This window comes from Zootermopsis nevadensis, unplaced genomic scaffold (genome assembly GCF_977971745.1).
Source record: "Zootermopsis nevadensis isolate Lab colony 2312 unplaced genomic scaffold, Znev_1.0 Znev_ptg000001l, whole genome shotgun sequence".
NCBI lineage: Eukaryota > Metazoa > Arthropoda > Insecta > Blattodea > Termopsidae > Zootermopsis > Zootermopsis nevadensis.
Genome location: NW_028259133.1, coordinates 10,121,667 through 10,136,303, shown reverse-complemented (window position 1 = coordinate 10,136,303; position 14,637 = coordinate 10,121,667). Strand labels below are relative to the sequence as shown.

Sequence of the window (14,637 nt, the reverse complement as noted above, 5' to 3'; positions counted from 1 at the left end):
CAGACCGTGCTTTTGTTATGATAATTCACGGTTAAAGACAGAGGCAGCAGGTTCTTCCTAATAAACAGCGTTTTAACCCACAACAACACGATGGGCCATCCTTAGTCCATGTTTCTTTGAGGCAATCAACTTCATCACCCATATAAATGACGAGCAAAATTATTATTCATTTAGATAGAAGAATAGAACTTAGGAGATTATAGCTGATATGTAGTAAAGAATTTCCAGAATATAATTTTTCCTTAGCTTTTTTTTTGTAAAGACAATTTTAATTTGTTAATGTAGTCCCAAAATATTTGAATTAATAATTAAAAATAATTATTTGGAATGAAAGTATCCTTTGGTCCACAATAGCCTATTAATTTATTTTCCTGCCTCAAAAATGAGGTAATTCCTTTGAATTGCTCTTTGTGGCTTTGAATACAATATCTAAAAGCAAGGGAATGATTATTCGATTTACTTTACACACATAAACCTTTCGACACGACGTTCTATTCTGTCGTAAGATACAATGTGGCAGTCTTGGTCTTATGGAAATTTACGTTCATTGAAATTTACTTAAAATTAGAGTTGTTTGGCTTTCAAAGTTCTATCCTTGCATTGAAATCTCCATTACCATCACGATCCTTAAAAAAAAACTAATTTAAGTTTATTTATTAATTGTTTTGTATCCTATTCGTATAAATCTAATTTAAGTAAAAACATGGAGTACAGTGCTTCCGAAATAACTAATAGTTGACCAGGTAATAAGGACATTTCCTTCTTCGTGTACCGAAAGGATTGACAAATACTTCTTATTTTCCTTTCGAACTACATGTCCAACCTTTTATAACTTCCTTAGTTTCACTATTCAGGCAGTACCAATAGATCTCTAGAAATTATGTAGTATTTTTTGTATAAAATATATATTTTCGATTAAGTCTCATTTTTTCTGTGGATAGGTAGAAAGGACAAAGGAGTTTACAAATACTGCACTATATTCGTTTATTTATTTCATTATTTTTATGTCATTCACTTCTTAGTTAAATTTCCTAGATCATAGCGGTAAGCATAAACAACACAGGCCTAATATTTAACTAAATAAGGGTACACATTATTCAGACATTATAATGAACATGTTAAAATGAAATTTAATTCAGAAAATGCATGGCAATTTATCATAACGTACGTATCATTTTAAAAGGGTGTTAAGCCTGGTCTTTCAGCCTACCGGTACGAGATGAATACAGATTAAAAGTTTCTGTGAAGAGGTGCTTGGTTCTAAACGAGAAGAAGTAACACAAATGAAGGAGAATGAAATAAACGTGGTATAGAGCAGATGAGATATGCAAACAAAACCTGAAGGGAAGAGACCATTATGATGACGTTTGCGAAATTGTGAACTTAACATCACAGTGGTTGTTAAAGAAGTAGGTTGCGAGTATGTGGATTGGATTTAGTTGACACAGGATATAATTTAGCCACTTTTTTAAGATAAATCTTTAGTTATCATAAAGTCTGATAAATATTTTTACCAGTTGAGAAACAATCAGCTTTATAAGATATCTCCATCATTGACTTGTCCTTATTTTGTTAATTCTTCCTCAAGTAGTAGGGTTTATTTTTAGAAATGTATATTCTGATTTTCCAGTTGACTTGACTTGGGGTTTAAAGTAGGTGTTTTTATATTTATATCAATACATATTGCACTGTTTCTAAATTATATATCTTTACTAATTCGATAGATGGTTAAGTACAGCTGTAGGAATAATTTATCCTTGTCCATTATCCGAAGCGTAGTTTTGAAACACCTATTGATATTCAAAACAAAATTAATTTCATATGTCAATGTATATGTCAAGAACATTCATGCATTTAACGTATATTTGTCACATCACATTATAATAATTGCTAAGCAGATTTATGCTCTAAATCTTCAGCATTTGGAACCCTATAAACTTTGTATAAATACTTAGTCTTCAGATGATTTTAAAATGTTGTATGATTCGATCCCTGCGAAAGTCACACAAGCTGCAGTTTTCGCTTTAAAAACTGGTAAACCAAGACACGCGCTCATACCGGTGTTTCTGTCACAAATGTAGGTTCAAATTTCACTTTTATTTGTGAAGTTAGTCCAACTGGTATTCGAGTGTCTGTTACAAAGATTTATTGCAACCCTTAGAAGCATCATGGGGGGTTAACTTCAGAAAGTACAGAAAATTTAACTTTACCCCTATATAGGCCAACACACGCATGCCCGTATCTACCGACCAGCAGCTACCATTATTCTCAGCTGGACAAACAAACACAGCAGTTCAGTCTTACTAAGGCTGGAAAAGGTGAAATGTATGAATTCTATTTTAAAACTGCTGTATTGTGGGAGGCTTTTGCTGTATTAGCATCTTGACGATGGCACTACTGGTGGTGGGTGGAGGAGTACAATTCGGAGCTGAATGCAGTGACGTTGCAGCTGAGGTTCTTGGAGGATGAGTGGCGTATCTCTGTTGCATGCCAATAAGTGCAACGATGACTCGATGACGCACACTAATCGACTGAATAACTGCCACTGAAATCTATCCTGAATCAGTTGATTCCAGGCTGCACCCTTACATATTGTTTTAAATACAGGACATAGTTTAAATACTGTCCTCTACGCCTAAGTCTCCAAAGTAGTCATTTCCTTTCAGGTTTCCCGAAATAAATAATGTCAAACAACATTTTGATAACCTATTCAGGTCCTGTAGTTGGATGAAGTAATATCTCTCAGTTTCCAGATTGCCCACGCACTTCGTATAACGTAATCGTTCCAGGTCCAAACAGTGATCCTCAGGTCAGCATTGTCACAGATAATATTTACAAATATATTGAAGCAATTTTCATTAAATTTAGTCCATATAATAATTCAATTCAATTAATTTATTTACGTGTTTGCCAACAGCAAGAAACCAATAACAGGCAAACACTGATAATACATACAATAATAATGAAATAATAATGAAAAATAGTACACAAACAGATTAACTAAACTTATACATGCACAGTATTAAATATAACTGCCAAGTACAGGCAAACCCAAAATAGAAACAATATTAACACAGAGCAAAATAAATGAAGAAATATAAATAAAAACAAATAATCCACCTAGGGAACACTAATATAATTGTAAAACGTTAAAGAAACATAAAAATGCCATGAAGATTAACATGGTCCTATACAGGATTGTCAAGGTGTCAACGCAACCCATTCCTGATTCATGATTTATTTGTCAAAAAAATAAATTACATTTCAACGGGAAATTGTATTTCGTAATTTTATCGTTCACCACGTTTTTATGTTTGCTTTATCGCATTCGTACTTCTGTCTCCTTCCGACCCCTTTCCCCTAACTGCAATTTAAACGATTTCGTCACCCGTATTATAAGTATATATATCTAAACAGTGCTTAATAGTAGCAGCACTGCAAAATAGAACATTTTGCTCATAAGAAATTTATTATTATTGAGGTCTTCTAGGCATACGAGAGCGCAAAACACATACTTAGGCCTAAGCTGTGCTATGCTATTTCATTTATATGCACTTATCTGAAATACTACGTTCCCAGTTTAATACCATTGCATATCCTTACAGCTGCTACGTTGTGTCTCAGAAATATTTGGTAAGGTTGAAAAATACAATAACGTGGTCGTTGCGACGTTCTTCTGCTGGCCACCGCTTGCATAAAACAATGCAGGGCACAGTAAGGTAAGGCGCACGTGTGAGGGACATTATTCGACCTCAGTAAATCACCGCTCTAACGACAGTCATTGACGAGGTGGGGAACAGCTGATGTCTATCACAAGGCACTGCCACGTCCCAAAATTTATCAGCATCTGTCTTGTAATATAGGTCACCGGAAGAGTCATCTTGTTTTGAATGGTAATTCAGGATATATTTGCCACTTAATTATCAGGCATATTACAATGCAATGGCTGGTGTAGCAAATAATTTGGCGTGCAGAACAATTAAAATTAACTTAACTGAACATAATCAGCTGCCACTACATTTCTCAGCGGATGTTATGTTTCAAAGACGTTGTCGTTTTCTTAACGTACGAGCCATCCCGTACTTACACGTAATTATATTTTGAATAGTGATGAGCTTCTTTCATTGATAATTGTGGCCAAAGAACGATAATGATCTGTGATCTGATTTTGATATCAGAGGATGTGGAAACTTGCACCATAAAATTGATCCTATTAATTTATATATATGGTTTAAATAACAATACTTTAAATAGCTCGGGAAACATAGAATAAATTTATGGCCTTTGAAGCCAAAGCTCGTCTAAATAATATTTAAGATTTCAGTCCGTACTGCAAAGAAAACACTACACTTCACCTTTACAAATATTAACTGATTGAAGCTGTTTAAGGTAATAATCTTTGCTTACACTAAAAATCGTACAAGATGCATAGTTACTGATGTTGAGGCAAGTGGTATAATAACAATAAAGAAATTTTGCAATTTTTAAGTGTAAGATGATAAAATACGCTGTAGTTCGACTAGGCTTTAAAGGGTTAAGATATAATAATAAATTTGAATGGAAGTAAAAGAAAGTAGTCTTAGCTTAATTTAAGTTTCTGTCACGGCGTTCAGCTGGACGGACTTGATATGACTAAGAGATGCAAAACACAAAAATAGCTGATTGCATATGCTGCGTTAGATCACTGCTAACTTACGTAATTCAGCCCTACTTAAGGCTGATAGGCGGTGTCTCTATCATTTTACGTTTTGTAAAATGTAAATGCGGTCACTTATCATTAAACTTATTGCGGATAATACTACAAGAGATTCTATACCGAATTGTTTTTGGGACATTCATGGGGTGGCATTTCTTACCGAACCCCTGTAGTGAGGATGTTTTATATATAACATATATATTTTTAAGGATATCCGTGTCGCACCCTTGAAGAATGATTCTTCTGCCCACAGCATAACCAAACAATCATGCTGTTTCTATTGGTAACCTGCTGGGAATTTGAACCCGTGATACCGTGTCGTTTTCTGCCTATTGAGATATTTAAGGGAGGGCGAAACATTTGTAAGGAATGCCAATGATTTTCAGACTTGTTAAGTCATATATCATACTTTGCTTGAGGAGTGAACGAAAGAATGCATTTTGATGAGAAAGCCTATTCTGTAATAAAGTGGACGAAATGATGAAAATCACTGTGGTTCACATTGAAAATTTGGTTCTTTGTGCTCATAATAGGTCAGTTTATGTCTGTGCCAGTTGCAAAATTACACCTTTGTATCCTGGTAAAATCATTGGTTTTCAGTATGAAAATAGTAACTGTCTTGATCTTTCCTTATCTCATATTCAGTAACAACGCTGATTAAGAGCTCCTCTCACTTGGATTTCTTAAAGCGTCCAAATACTCATTTGCCATGTTAGGAATTGTATAATACAAGAAATAACTATTTTAATTTTTGTTACTTCAAAATCGTAATAATCTGTAGCAGAATTCGAAACTTGGACAGAGGGCCAAAATATTTTTGTTGTTCAAATATTCTGTAAATAAAACAATATTTAAAAATATGTTGAATACTTATTTCACATAGGTAAAATTGTCTACTAGTTGCCGAAGTTTTATTGTTTGGTTCCTTCATCTGTTGTTTATCATTATACAGTGCCAGCAGATTACCTTTTCTTGTTTTTTCCTCCAAGTCTATTTCACTGTAACCTAAACAATAAAAACAGTGGTAACTGGAAAAGTAAGGGGGTTGACGCACGCTTCGCCATCTGTGAACAGAACTGAGAACGATTTAGCAGTGTTACGAATGATGAATGGAGGCAATAGCGAATATGTCGATAATGCAGATTAATACCGTCTTTATTCCGTTATTGCTTTAAGAAAACAATTTAGGCCAATTCATGAAAAAGTGCATTTACATGTTAGAGTTTTCTAATGAGAATTTTATTCCAGCGTATTGCTATGAATTTGTTTATCAGTATTAAAATTAGTCATTAATTCAAAAAATTTAATTTACTACATTGATACCAGTGCAAAGAACCTAATACTTAATTCCAATACATGCTCCAGTTGGTCGTCAGTAAATAAAATGTTAATGTCAATAAGACTGTAGACAAGGTGAAGACATGCAAAAATGTGCGATATTGTCGTAAAATATACCGCTTTTGCTTTGCAAGCAGTGTTGCCATTGCCATATATGACATCATCCAGCATGACGTGTTACAACGATCTGAATCTTCTTTAAGCCTATAAATAATTCAAGTGAATAATAATAGATATCCTGAATTCAATTCTGGGCTTATTTCACTTTGAAACTTTTTCCTTACTTCGCCCGTTCTCAAGATATTTATTAAACAGGAACGCTTCCAAACTATCAATTTCCCTATGTAAGAACGTAACCAATATATACTAATTATTTAAACCTTTGTTTTTGGATAGTAACATTTTTCTTTTTTATATAAACAATTTTTAAGCAGTGCACAGCCACTGGTTATTAATACTGTATTTCATTCATTCAATTCAATTCATTTATTTGAGTGCTTGGCAACAGCCAAAAAGGCCAATAACAGCCGAGCACTAACAATACAAAAAAATAATAAAAGTAAACATAGCAATACAAAAACAAATAATGAACTAAATATATAAATTTCTTGCATATTATTAATAATTCACTATGATCTGTGACATTAAGTTATATGAAAAACAGACTTTCCTGCTGTTGTCCCATAAGAATAGCCGATTATGGCCCATCCAGATCGTACAGGAATGTAGTTGGCAGTGGTGTGCTGTTGTCAGGGTGACACATGAGCTGTCAATCAGTACGTAATTGCCAAATGCTGTACTCTCGTAGCAGGTCCCCTTTCCCCGCATTTGAGAGGTAACTGAGGGAAATCAATTAATTGTGAACTTAAAGGAGACGAAGGGAGACCTTGTGGGTGGAAGGGGTTAAACCAGAAGCACTGCCCTACCTCCCTTCCTTCACGTCTTTTTGTTGACAACGACGTTTCTCAAATGAATATAGATTCAGTTCAGCTACAGATGAAACAAAGAAGGATTAAATTTATCGATGTCATATATCGAAGCCATAACAGTAAGTGTCACGTTACAGTCTTTGATGAGACTACTAAAAAGTTAGGTTTTGATGACAATTTCTTTGGGTGTTTACCTTTACACGAAAGGCTGCAACAGTGATGCTAGGTACAAACAATGGGAAGTCAACGTTACTTAAAATAATCCAGCAATTTTAATTTGACACTGTACAGACCAGAAGCTTGATTACTATCACATGAAGAAACAATTGAAATATATTACGTAATACTGATCAATCAATTTAAATCTTTTTTTGATAAACTGTGCTGTCTCTCTCAAAATTTCCAGAGACCTGAAAAATTATACTGAACTACGTGTGGTTGAAATCTTAACTGAGGGAGATCTAAGCAGGTTGCTTCGTGTTTCAGAACCGTGTCTCACATGTTGAAAAATGAGTTTTTAAAACATTTTACAGAAGCTAAACAGTATATAAATAGAGATATACAATAAATATATGAAAGCCAGCAGAAAAGAATTACGAATAATAATAATTCTATAACATGCGTTGATATGCATATTTGTAAGATTAGCATCGAGTTACAAATGAGTGACTTTAAATAGTATTTGAGGACCTCAGAGCGACGCAAATGGCTGTCTTCTGGGTTTTAGAACTGTGTATCGTGGTGGAAACTTAACAACGTTTCAGAGTTCTTTGCTGCCTCCATCATGTAATTGACATTAATTTTTGCACTTAGTAATGTAAGTTACAAATGCAATTTCAGGTGCTTGAGGATAAAATATAACACAGGGAGGTTACAACTTATGCCTACTTCAATGTAGGCTTATAGACTGAGAAGACATTTTTGCTATCTTCTGAAGTCATGAACTACAGCACAGTGATTGTAGCCAATTACAGTGAAGCAATTTTTCATTTTAGCTGAGGCGCGAGAGCCCTGGGATTTTTTGGCAAGCCTTATTACAGCTACGTCACCACGCTACAAGCAGAACATCGGATGGCATGGCAAGTACCAAACCAATTAGTCTATTCTATTTCTTTAATTAATTAGGACATCATCAAAATATAAATTTCTATTTTCGCGGTTCCTTACTAATAAGTTGATAGAACGTTGTAATATTCCCTTTAAAGACGTATATCCTGCCTTGTGATATTTAACAGAGATAGACAGACGGTTACATTTCAGTTTTTGCACTGAAGAGAAAGATGCAAATTGATAAATAATATAAAATAAAATTTAATGTTCGTAAACCTGCAAATAATAAAATGACGAAACGACGAAACATCATAGTAAAATTTTGGAAAATGAAGCAGTTCAATGTGTGTTACTAAAATATGATATTGTATCCGAAACCCGAAATTACTTCGTGAATGTGGATTTTACCAAAAGATAAGGCCCTATCCGAAACCACCGCCTTTATGAAACATTTCAGGGCAAAGGTAAATTAAATTATAATAAATGAATAAATATGCTTGGCCAGCTTTTGTCTCTCAGGTCCTGAAATTACCTTTAAAATGAAGATTTCTGTCTTCTGGGTTCTTGCGCTGTGTAGTCTGGTTGATGTTTACCAACGTATCAGAGGTCATACTGCCTCCGTCATCAGGGCGATGAGTATGAAGATTTCTGTCTTCTGGGTTGTTGCGCTGTGTAGTCTGGTCGATGTTAACCAACGTTTCAGAGGTCATACTGCCTCCGTCATCATCGCCCTGATGACGGAGGCAGTATGACCTCTGAAACGTTGGTTAACATCGACCAGACTACACAGCGCAATAACCCAGAAGACAGAAATCTTCATACTCACCGCTGTGAGAACCTCAAGTCTTACATACCTTTAAAATGTTTTTTAAAGTAATTAAAAAGCAGCGTTTCTCCACCTATGGTACGCGCAGCACTGGTGGTATGCAAGCCAATGTTCAGTGGTACGTGAAGTAAGTAAGAAAATCAAAAGATAATATTAGCATAAATAAGTTTTCCCTGAACGCATTTGGTTAGTGGTACAGTTAATGTTTTAAATTAGAATTATTGGTACGTCATCGAAAAAGGCTATATCTTACCTGAATGGCTTAAGTTACACTAGCATTTCGCCTAGCATGTGGCGAAAATGAGGAAGAATTTTGGAGTCATACATGTAGAAAACCCAAAGAGTGAGGTGCTAACATTTACGTGAATAACAGAGAAAGGTCTGTACATCAAAGTTGGATCCATTTAGAAGAAATAAAGGCAGCATATAATATAATGGTGCTTTATATGCCGTCAGGTTTGTTATACAACTTCTGATTGTATACAATTATTCTGTATCTTTTTTGAGTTATTTGTAGGACATCACACGTTTTAAATACGTTAATCCTCCTCCGCTTAACGATATTATGAGCTGTTAATGGATTTCGCTGTTGTCGTTTGTGGTGGTGGTGGTGGTGGTTGATATGGCGCCTCCAGCACCACCTAGCGGATGTTTGCTGAACTATTAGCTAAGGGGTGCATTTCCCCTCGAGTTATGTCGATAAGCGTATCACGAAGTGCTATCATTCTTTGAAACAACGTATCGTTATAAGGACTTATATTTGTAGTGTGTTATTGTAAGTATGATCATTATATCAGGTGAGATAATTTAACAAGAACATAAAATTATGTGAAGTAGCGCTGAGAGTTTTAAAAGATATGATAAATCTGTACTGTCAATGCTGAAGAGTATAACTAACTAACTAACTAACTAGATGGCTTACCGAACCCGAAGGTTCATCACCGAATTAACCAAAGCCCTCCACCGGACCCTGTCCTGGGCCAACAAAATCCAGTTTCCTTCAACTCCTATCTCGGATAGATCCCGCCTGAGATTATCCTCCCATCTACGTCTAGGTCTCCCCAGCGGTCTCTTCCCTTCAGGTTTCCCAACCAGTACCCGGTGCACACCTCTTGTCCCATCCATGCGCGCTACATGTCCCGCCCATCTCACTCTTCTCGACTTAATCACCCTCACAATACTGGGGGAGCAGTACAGATTTTTAAGCTCGTCATTGTGCAGTTTTCTCCACGCCCCATCGTCTTCCCTCTTAGGCCCAAATATCCTCCTCAACACCCGATTCTCAAACACCTGCAATCTGTGTTCCTCCCTCTGAGTGAGAGACCATGTTTCGCACCCATACAAAACAACAGGCAAGATTATTGTTTTGTATACTTTAATTTTCAGGTTCTTAGAAATCAGACGGGAAGACAAAATATTTTGGACTGAGAAGTAGCAAGCATTTCCGGAATTTAGTCTCCTCCTAACTTCCTCACAAGTATCATTTTGATTTGTTATTGTTGTTCCCAAATATTTGAACTTTGTAACCCTTTCAAAGGATTTATTAGCTACCCTAAGATAATTTTGCCCGCCTGTCTTCTGATGACGAGATACTAACATGTACTTAGTTTTTTCTGAATTTACTTCCAGCCCCACTTGTCTACCAGCCTCTAGTAAAACTTCTGCGTTCCTCTTTATTGTATTTATATCGTCCCCCAATAAATTAACATCATCAGCATATGCCAATAGCTGATGTGTCCCGTTCAATTGCAAACCCTCCTGCCTACCTTGGACCTTCCTGATGGCGTATTCTAGCGCAAAGTTAAAGAGCAAGGGAGACAAAGCATCTCCTTGTTTTAGACCGTTCTTGATGAGGAATGTCTCAGATACATATTTACCTACTCGAATTTTGCTGCAGGTTTCATTTAAGCACATTTTTATTAGACCCACTAGCTTCTTTGGTATACCAAATTCAATAAGAATATTATATAGCACTTCTCTCTTCACAGAGTCATAGGCTTTTTTGAAATCTATAAATAACTGATGTACAGTCCCACCGAACTCCCATTTTTTCTCTAGTATCTGACGAATGCAAAAGATCTGATCAATCGTTGATCTGTTTCGTCTGAACCCACACTGATGATCCCCAATAGTTTCATTCGCATATGGGGTTAATCTTGCCAAAAGAATGTTGGATAGAATTTTGTATGAGGTTGATAGCAGCGATATTCCTCGGTAATTACCACACTCAGTCTTGTCCCCCTTCTTATAAATAGGAATAATTATGGATTCCTTCCATTGATGTGGCATCTCTTCCTTATCCCAAATTAACTGAATAAGCTTATGGATCCTCATATGCAACCCTTTGCCACCTGCTTTAATTAATTCGGCCGGAATCTGATCAATTCCTGGAGATTTATAACTTTTCAACTTCCCAATGGCTAGTTCCACTTCATCTAAGCTAGGTTCTGGCACCAACAGTTCAGCTGTATGCATTTTAATCTGTCTAATATCACCAGTATTATGAACATTTAAGAGCTCGCTAAAGAAATTTTTCCACCTATTCACAATTTTTATTGGATCTGCAAGCAAATTGCCACTATCATCCTTTACCAAATTAGTCTGGGGTTGATATCCTTTCTTAAAGTTATTAATGCCTCTGTACAGGTCTCTGATGTTTTTTTCCTTATTATTTGTCTCAAGTTCAGCAATTTTGCCCTTCAGGTATTCCCTTTTCTTAGTCCTAAAGGTTCTACTAGCCTCACGTCTCACGTTACATAGATTATCCGCATTTGTTTTGTTTGGGTTCTGCAACCATTGAAATTTTGTTTGCTTCCTTCGATCTATTAATTTTGAACATTCTTCATCAAACCACGGTTTATTTTGCTTTCTCCTGTAGTATCCTAGTTTCTCTTTTGCTGAAATTTTGATGCAGTTTCTGACATTTTCCCACTCCCTGTTGATGTCCACACTTTCATTATCCTCATTTGTCTCTAAAATTTGAAACCTATTCGAAATTTCAACTTGATATTGTTCCTTTGCCTCTCCCTCACTTAATTTTTTCAAATCAAATCTTTCTGTGTCAAAATTTTGTTTAGTTCGTCTACTTACTGAAAGCCGCTCCCTCACTTTTGCTACCACCAGATAATGATCAGTGTCGCAATCTGCTCCTCTGAATGATCTCACATCAATTACATTTGTCTGCCTTCTCTTATCTACTAAAACATGATCTATTTGATTGTGTGTTCTGCCATCTGGGGAAGTCCAAGTGTATTTATGAACATCACGGTGTGGAAATTTTGTACTTTTTACAATTAAATCTTTTGACGTAGCGAAGGTCACTGCTCTGACGCCATTATCATTACTAAGTGCATGGAGACTCTCGCTGCCTATTGTGGGTTTGAAGACATCCTCCCTCCCAATTTTTGCATTGAAATCTCCTAGCAGAATTTTCATGTGATACTTGCCAAATGTATCAAATACTGATTCCAATTCTTCATAAAAGCTATCCTTGATATCATCGCTTTTGTCTTCAGTTGGGGCATGAACATTAAGGACAATGATGTCGCACCAACGTCCTTCCAAAATTACGTAAGACAACCTGTCACTAACAAATTCTACTCTCTTAACTGCTGCCCTAATTCTGCTATGAACAAAAAAACCCGTCCCTAGCTGATGATTGTCATTCCCCTTTCCATAGAAAAATGTAAAATTGTCCACTGGGATCGTGCCCTCCCCCTCCCATCGCACTTCCTGCACTGCCACTAAGTCTAACTTATAATTCCCTAATTCCCTACACACTGATTTCAGTGCCCCAGCCCTATAGAGGCTCCTAATGTTCCAGGTACCAAATCTCATGTCCTTTTTCAATTGCCGTGGTCGTGCCAAAGAGTCCGTCCTGATCCGAGGCTTGGTTGATTTTTTCGTAACACATATTTTTTTTAAAGGTGAAAGGTTGTTAGCCCTACACCCAACCCCCAACCTGGAGGACCAGGGTATCACTCTTAGTCTAGCGCATCTCCTTAGACCTGTCCGGCTTGGGTGACCCTACCATGAGCCGAAGCTCAGGCCGGCATAGCCCTAAGGGTCATTTGAGCACGCAAGCCTCCTCACCCGGCAGATTGCCTTCGACAAGGTGGTGATACCTTCGAGAAGGGCTGAAGAGTATAGAAGCGTTAATTTTGTGTGTGTTGGGGGGGGGGGGGTGTTTGAGGCCGATTCCAAATTGTCCAATCATTACACAATAAATTCAAATTTCTTTACAGTTTATAGAATTTAAGTGCAGGGCAACCAGATGTTTTGTAACATTTGTTCTTCGTCTTTCTTCTTTATGTAGTTCTAAATTTATTCTTAGCGTGTTATCAGAATAGATGGGTAGATGGTTCCGATTGTAAATATTAACTTAATAAACTGAAAATTAAAAAAAAAACAGAATGCAGGGATGAAAAGTTATTTTCATCTCAAAATTCAAATCAAAATAAGAGTGCGAGTACTTTTAAAGGATGATGTGTATTTTCTTACATTATTTCCTGCAGTTACAAATTGTTATGCTACTAAGAATTTAATTACATATGGAGTGCCTTGTACCTGAATTCGAACACATAACCACTACAAAAATAAATCGTTGAATTTTCAATTAGTTTGTGAGTGCCACTCGCCTTTTAAGTTTGAAATAAGTTTTGGCCCCAGATCTGTTACAGGAATCTGTTTCTTTTCTAGTTCCTAATTACGAGCACTTAGAAAATAAGACCCGTAAATAAGCAAAACAAAGATTATAAGTTTATTACGTCAGTGTTCTTAATTTCAAAGCTGATAACAAAGAATGAATAATAGTGAGAATTACTTTGGATTTTAAGCCCAGGCGCACGGCAAAAATGTCATTATACATATAGTAAAGAGTGGTGATTGATTTCTGCGGTGATTCTCCTTGAATTTTCTGTCATATATTCCACCGGATGCTGTAATGCCATCCTGTACAATACTTAAAATATTTCCTCTTATTTAATTCTTCTGCTAACAACCTTCATCACACACACTTATGAATTGGGTACTTCTTGCAATTAATATTCTGAATACCAGGAAGAAGGAAGGAGAGAGAAGATAAATTTAGAACGAACCTAAAGTTTTCCTTTTACCTCTTATATTACAATTTTCAGTGATGGAAAACCTTCTAGTTCTTAACGACAGAAGATGTTCAAACATTTGTTAAACGCCACAGTTCACGTCGTTTCAAAACCATTTCTTCGCTAGGTTACAATGAAATAATAAGGCGTAGGGAAATATATAACTTCTACTAACTTAAACTTTCTGTTCCCATTTTGATAATGGCGACGACAATTACCCCCATTTTGTGATATGCTCTGTTTGTAGGGGAGCTTTTGTGGAGGAATTTTACGAATGAATAGGATCATGATGGTAGGGAAGAAGTGAGGTAAGCCTTCCGAATTGAGGAATTTCCATTCTAAATATTCCCGTTGTTAGAATATGTGTATGAAGGAAGAGAAAGGGAAATCCATATCCTAGGGATGTTTGATATAAAGGGGAGATATTAAATATCTTGTGTCTAATTGTTTCAAATCCATCATGTAAACTGGAGTAAAGAATAAGGAAAGATAATGAATAATTTTAAGTTAGTGCACTTCCTCTATTAAATGCAAAAGGTTTATGGAGAAGAAATGTAACTAGCGGGATTGGGATATTCTTGGACCGTTAGATTTTAAATTTAGAAACATTTCTTTTCATAGTTTTGAATTCGCAATGGAAGTTATTACTCAGGAAATGGATGCTGACTGGTATATCAGTACCTTGAATCGAGGATT

The 14,637-nt window shown here is 36.0% G+C and overlaps 1 long non-coding RNA gene across 5 annotated transcripts in view; it reads left to right on the top strand.

Annotated features, from left to right (window-relative positions):
• The window catches only part of LOC110829915 (uncharacterized), a 588,956-nt gene that overhangs the window by 416,209 nt on the left and 158,110 nt on the right, over nucleotides 1-14,637 (top strand). For all 5 annotated transcript variants that reach the window (XR_015533600.1, XR_015533601.1, XR_015533605.1 and 2 more), the window contains exon 3: nucleotides 7,959-8,042. This is a non-coding gene — a long non-coding RNA (uncharacterized LOC110829915). The remainder of the gene's footprint in view (nucleotides 1-7,958; nucleotides 8,043-14,637) is intronic.